Source organism: Mus musculus, chromosome Y (assembly GCF_000001635.26).
Source record: "Mus musculus strain C57BL/6J chromosome Y, GRCm38.p6 C57BL/6J".
NCBI classification, from domain to species: domain Eukaryota; kingdom Metazoa; phylum Chordata; class Mammalia; order Rodentia; family Muridae; genus Mus; species Mus musculus.
Window position 1 is genome coordinate 22,826,515 of NC_000087.7, and position 7,055 is coordinate 22,833,569.

A 7,055-nucleotide genomic window follows, 5' to 3' on the forward strand; every position below is an offset into this window, starting at 1 on the left:
TCCATTTTTTTTTTATTGGTCCTTATCTAGAGGTGGTTGCGAAGGTCCTCTGGAGTTTTGACATCTTCTTGGTGCTGTGTTACCCAGGTACACTGTCTGCCTACATCCTCCTCCCTTTCTATAATATTCCTTATCACCTGGAATTATGTCTAAAATCCTAGTTAAATTTCTTACAGCCTTCTATCTCGTATAATTTATCTTTTTTCAGACTCTCTCTTTACTCTTTCTCTTTTTTCTTCTCCAGTCTCTCTCTTATAGTACACTTTCTCTGTCTCCTTAACCAGATCTTTCAAAGATAATATTTGCAGACTCTATAGACACTGTAACCTTTTAATGTCAGAAGCAGACTGGCCAATGAAAGCCATGTCCATCTCTGCCTGCTGGCCCTCTGATGTAGGGTCAAAGTGAGTGTAAGGCCTGTATGGTTCTAAGAGGTGCTCAAAAAAAACACTGCTGGGTGCTACTTTTCCTCTTGTAGGATCCCTCTTACCTTGGCCAAATTAGTGGGGCACCTGCCAGCTCCTTTCAGCCCTGTTACTAGAGCCCAGAGGAAAACTGTCAACTGCCCCCTACTGTGAGGACTTTCAGGGTCCCAGTCAGGACTTGTCAGAGGCAAGCCTGCATCTATTTCATTCAGAAGATGTGACAGCCATTCATTGACCCCTAGCATGTTCTTTCTGGCCTCCAGCAGTATCTTTTTTTTCTCCTCTGTGGTGAAAAGAATGCTCAAATTCTGTTGACAGTTATCCCTAGTGGGCTGATGAGAGAACATGAGAGATTACATTAGATGAGTATGGCTAGAGGGATTTCCAGAAAAGGGGGCATGATATGCCTTCAAATTATAGGATCAGTAGAGGAAAATGGCCAGTACTAAAGGGACTGCAGTTGTCTGGGTTCTGATGGAGGAGGGCCGTAAGTATATAAAGGCAGCACTGTGCAGTCTGTTTCCTCTAGGTTCCGAGCTCAACAGCCTCAGGTTCCAGCTGCTGGTCCCACCCCCACATCTCCAGCGGCACCTCAGACATGTTGAGAGGTCTGGGAGGGGACGAGTTGGGGATATGGTGGTAGGGTGTTATGCCATTGTGGAGGTTCTTCTAACTCTGGATATATCTTTGTGGGAGCCAGGGTTGCAGTTCAGACTCCACTATTTTTATCTCAGTTTTTTTTTTCTCTGAGTGGCAGAGAGTTAGGTCTCAGGAGTCTGGCTTTTTCCACTGAACTCAAGGTTTCAACAAGGATGGGGGGGATCCTTGGCTAAATTTTTTTAGATGAGATTCTATGGCACTTGATTTGGTTGAGACCCTGGTCCCCTCTGCCTAAACAACATTTTTAAAGGCAGAAATCACAATCAAATCAAGAGTGTCCTCTGGTGTTAAACCAACACCAAAAGCGTGCCATTCCCTAGAGCAGAAAGTTCTTCAAAATCTCTTTCTGACATCTACAGACAGGTTGTGAATCCTAGTCTTAATTTCAGTCCAAATCACAAGACTGATACGAGGGGAGTGCTAAGAGTCTGTCTCATTGTCAGAGTCACATTCAGGGAGACAAACAAGATATACACACAATAAATTACGATAACTGCAACCAGTACCCAATCAGACAGCCGAGTAAGCACACTCTTAACTTTGCACCCAGTAACAGAAACAGATGACTGAGTGAGCACACTCTCACTTGGCACCCAGTAACAGAAATGGATTGCTGAGTGAGCACCTTTCAATTGGCACACAGTAACAGAAACAGATGGTTGAGTGAGCACCACTCAATTAGCACCTAGTAACAGAAACAGACGGGTGAGTGAGCACAGTCTCAATTGGCTCCCCGATGGGAAATACCCAGGCATCCCTGGAGCTCCCTCAGACCTTCTGGGATGTCTCCCAGGTTGGCAGGCAGTTACTCCTGACACGTCTGTCAGTAACACTCCCCTCCATCCCAGACAGGGAATTTGTTGCTCTCATGTGCACAGGCTACTGTAAACTAAGAATACAAAATTCAAAAAAAGCCTGCAGACAAAGACATAGACAAAGACATAGACAAAGGCAGGATCTTACCTCTCAGCGGGGATTTCTGAGAACTGGGGTAGGCCACAAATCTCAGCAAATGAGCACCCACATGTAAGACCACCAAAAGCTGGGCCTCCACTCAAGTCCTAGGATGAGCTGGCCAGCACCCCAAAGACTCAAGAGAAACCCCCCCCTGATGCCAAATTCAAGAGTTTTTACTAAATCTAGCTGAGGACAAACTCCTTCTGCCTTGCAGGGCAGAGGAGTTTGACCCTGAGCAGTAAGAACAGGGGGTTTTAACAGCTAGATGAAGAATTGGGAGGAGTTGGGAGGAGAGTTCGGAGGAGATGGGGAGAGTTGGGAGGAGTTGGGAGTAAACTTGGCTATGGGTGGGGAGTAGTCTGCATATCCTCTCTATCTCCATATCCCTATAGGTCTTCCTACAATTATCACATCTCTGGCTGTAAGGCACAGAAACAAAAAGGCTTTTTGCTGGCTATAGAGAACAAAGAGCTTCTTTCTGAATGTATTTTAGAGATTAGGGAAAACAAGGTTGGGGATTGTCCAGGGTTTTACCTTCCAGGGAGAAATGCTCTAAGCCTTGGCCTCATATTTCTCTTTTGTACCTCATCTTTCTGCATATGAGAGGGACTCTCAGCTTTTATTCCTTTCTCTGGCAGGGAGAAGCCTACTGACTTTTGTCAGTTTGAGGGACTCCTTGAAGCTCTTTGAAGGTGTTTGCCTTCCTGCTTAAAGAGCTTCCTGGATTTCTTTTGAGTTGTTTATCTCTCTGCTTAAGGAGCTTCCTGTAGGGTGGAAGGTTTCAATCCTCTGAGGATACTATTATACAAATGTATATTAAGGGCTTTTGGAGTTATAGTAGTAATAAATTCAATGTTTCTTGTATTGTACAGTTAATAATTTTATGTCACAAAATAATATTATACTAATAATTATTTAAACTGTGTCTTATACTGCTAATATGGTTTCACATATACATGGGAGTTTGGTAGCCTCAGGACTCTGTCCAGGTAGCTGGATCATGTTAATGAATTTTACACTCAGATTGCCATTCATTTTATTTTTAGTTGCCAATTTCAAGGGCACACCATTTACTTTGCGACTACCAGTACTTTAGATTTTTTTTTTTTATTTTCATGACAGGGTTTCTGTGTATACCCCCAGCTGTCCTGAAACACACTTTGAACAGCAGCCTGGCCTCGAACTCAAAAATCTGCCTGCCTCTGCCTCCAAAGTGCTGGGATTAAAGTCGAGTGCCACCACCACCTGGCTAGTACTTTAGATTTCTAAATGGTCCCCTCTGGTAAGTTGGAACAGGAAGAAAATTGTACAGCTAGTCCCCAAAACACACAATCCTGATTAGGTGAGAAAAAGTATAATCGAGGCTGTGTACCCAACATATCCAGTATAGCCCACAAAGGGCATGGTACCTGATACCTGCATTGACATTTTTTTTCGGTCCTGTCAGAGATTAGAGAAACTAGACAAGGAATAGATGTTTTGTTCAAAGTGGTTTGGGAATCCACACCATTGAATTTCCCAAGTGACTGCATTAAAGAATGTTTGGCCCAGGCATGTGGGGCTTCCAGCTGAAGTTTAAATCACCCTTCCATTAGGTAGGTCAGTTTTCCCCAACAACTTAAGTATTAGTTCAATTTTGGTTTTGGTTTTGTCCAGGATCTCATTATGTAGGTCAGAGTAATCTGGAACACACTGTGTAAACCAGGCTAGCCTCAAAATCACAGAGGATTCTGACTCTGGAGTGCTTAGGTTTAAACACATGTGCTATTACCACTCCTAGTCCCAATAATTGAAGTTTTAGTGAGTCAAGATTTGTAGCAGGACCGGGGAACCTTGTCTCATACAAAGGATTACAGGAATCCAGTTCTTTTTTTTTTTTTTTTATCTATCCAGGCCATAGTTCTTCCATGTTAGTTTTTTCACATGCATGGCCAAAATACACCCTTAGCTACTGGACTCTAGTGTCTACCAGGATGCCGCACATGCACACTGTAGTGAAGTCTGCTTGGCAGTCCAAGAGCCCTGGAAGCACTCATGAGTCAAAGAGTTTCAAAATGAACTCAACTCCTGGAGCTTTGGCATTCTCATAACCCACATATTCATACCCTATCCCCTTGTTAGTCTGGTGTACAGATCCATGTGCTCTCTTTTAGTAATATCTTATTATAAGTGCCTTTTAAGATTGATTTCTGACATAGCTAAGCCTTTGCCAGTGTTCCAATGTCCTAGAAAGTCCTTGAGCTGACCATGGGTTTGGAATTCAATGTTGCCTATTCAGTGACATTCAGAATTGCCTTTGGTATTACACTATCACTTAGAATAAAAGCCAAATCACTCCCACATACAGGAATTTACAATGGTTTAGGCAGTAGATCTGGCTGTGGTTTTAGGGTAATGAGATGGTTAGCTAGAGCCAAACTCCCTAATTAGAAATATGACTTGGGTGTGAAAGCCATTGCCCTAGGAGTGTAAGACCTCACACCTGGCTTCTAAGACTTTAGGTGACCTTAGATAGGGCTGACTTTGTCTCAGTTGTTTTATTGACCAGTTCCTGCCTGTCTTTGTGTTTACATTCCTCTGTTTTGTGTAAGAGCCATTAAGCACCCAGTAACCTCATTTGTACTTTGCCAATGTGTCACCTAACTTCCCTATTTTCTTGTGTATAAAAAGTTTGATGCTCAATTTGACAAATGACATTCAGATAGTACACAATCTCACGTGTTCATCTTTCTGTCATTCGCAGACTCTTTGCCCATCTCGGACTAGTGACTCTTTCCATGCAGAAAGAGGGACCCAGAGGGTCTGTGGCAACAGGACCAAAAACAGATTTCTTGCTATGGGAGCAATGAGAAATGGGCTAATTTTTATTTCCTCATGAAAAGAATGGAAGATCTGGATGTCACTTAATGCATGATAGAAACTCTCTTGACATTTAACACAGACCCTGTGATCGTGCCCTTTCCAATCTGCCAGCCAGTATTCTGTCAGGGGTTTCTTAAGTTAGTGATATTGAAATTAGAATGTTTCCAGGTCCCTAGTTGACAGTCTGATGCAGAAGGCTCCATTTGAAGGAGCACCATTTTTGCACTTGTAGTGCCAGGTTGTTCATAAGATGTGCTTCCAGTAGGAAATGTAAAAATGGGCTTTAGGGGTACATCTGGCCAGAGTTGAAGGATGTTCACATATATAGTTATCATTTAGCCTGTATGCCCACTCTGAGTGCTACCACTGACTCAATGAAGTTGATCAGCCATAATCTAGGTTTGCAGAGACATATAAAATTATTGACACTGGTTGTCCTAGGTTAGAGAATAGTAACTTTTGGATCATTTGTCCCTGTCCTAAGGGATGGCTCTGGTCGTCTTGTCATTCCACTGTTGGGGAAAACTGCATATCAAAAAATAATGTCTCCCATGTTGGTAGATGGAGTATGTGATTTTTTTTTATACTTGAAAAGTGGATGTGACAAATGAAGCTGGGTCCAAGTAAATCCTTATCCCAAATGAGTCAGACAAATACAGTAGATAACAGAATTAGCAGGCTGGGCCCACAAAGCAGGGGAAGATCAGTCCAAGCAAGTAGTTAAAAAAAAAAAATCTGTTCATGCTGTAGGCAGCCAGCACCTAAAAGATGGTGCTGGTCTCCGGTACACCATCGCAGTAAACAACACCACTGAGCAGGTGCTAGACCAAATCTGGCACCAACCCCTCCTGAGTGGGTGCATGCAAATTAACATGTCTGCAGACTGACCAACCCTAGCAGGACGCATAGCCCTCCCCAGTGCTGGGGTGTATTTAAGCAGTCCTCCCTGGGTTCCTGGGGTTCCTGTAGCATTGAGGCATTCCTGCTCTTAAGCTGTTGAAAAGAATTCAACTGTGTTGAATTCTCTTTACCAGGAAGAGGTAGGCGAAACATCACCCCAGCAATTGTGTTCCTCTTTTCTTGCCTTTGGGAGGGCCTCAGCAAACCTAGCCCTTTCTGAGCTTCCTAAAACTTGGAAGTTTTATTTGCTTCTGAGTTGTAGGATCCTCCATCCTCCTTATAGGAAAAAATGTATGAGAATTTTGCTTCCTATAAAAACTCAGCAATGTTATATGTGTAGTTTTTTTTTATTTTGTTTTGTTTTAATCTCATGTCTGTCCCCAGCTGCAGATAGTTTTTGTTTGAAATTCTAGTGATTCTTGAGAGTGAATAAATGAAAGAGCACCTGAGAGGACCTAGGGCAGATGCTGCTCCTGCTGCACCTGCTTTTGTTATCACAGGATTAAATGAGCAATGCTCTTGTCAATGGAGCAAGTTTGTGGATTTATTTGTGTCAAAGGGCACTGATGGACATACATTGTTGCAAGGAGAAAAACAAGTGCATAATTTAGCATTCTTAGTGATTAGGTAAGGTTAGGTTATCTGAATTTATCTGAAGGCCAAGCCAAATGAAATGTTGTTTTGATTCCTTTTTGGGAATACAAAAATCCATGTCTCAAACTAATATTTATAGATTTTGTCAGTTGATTTTAATGTGTTAGTGTTATGAAATATTACATGGCAAGGGAATACATTTGCTGGACCCATGCATGTTGTGACCTTCAGAAATTACACCACGGAACAGACCTGGTATAAAGGGAATGATTGGGAGAGGGTAGAGGAATGAGGAAATGGGGGAGGTATAGAGGCATAGAGGCAGAAACAAAACCATTAGGTCAGAAAAATGTGGGGCAAAGAACAGATAGAGGGCTAGCTGAAAACAAAGAGAGAGACAGAGCTATAGAAACAAGAACAATGGGAACAGAGAGGTTGGGCCTAGAACAGAGAGAGGGGGCTAATCAGTCCTTTTATCCTGCCTTGAAGTTAGCAGTTTAGTTTCTTTCAAGAAAGAAATATACTTTCTATGAATTTTGTAAGTTAACAGGAAATATTTTCATCTCTGAGAGCAATGTTAATTTTAAAGTGTTTATAGGAAATTTTTGTGGGACTACTTTCTTAAGAACAATATAAGCCAGGTATGTTGTCACATAC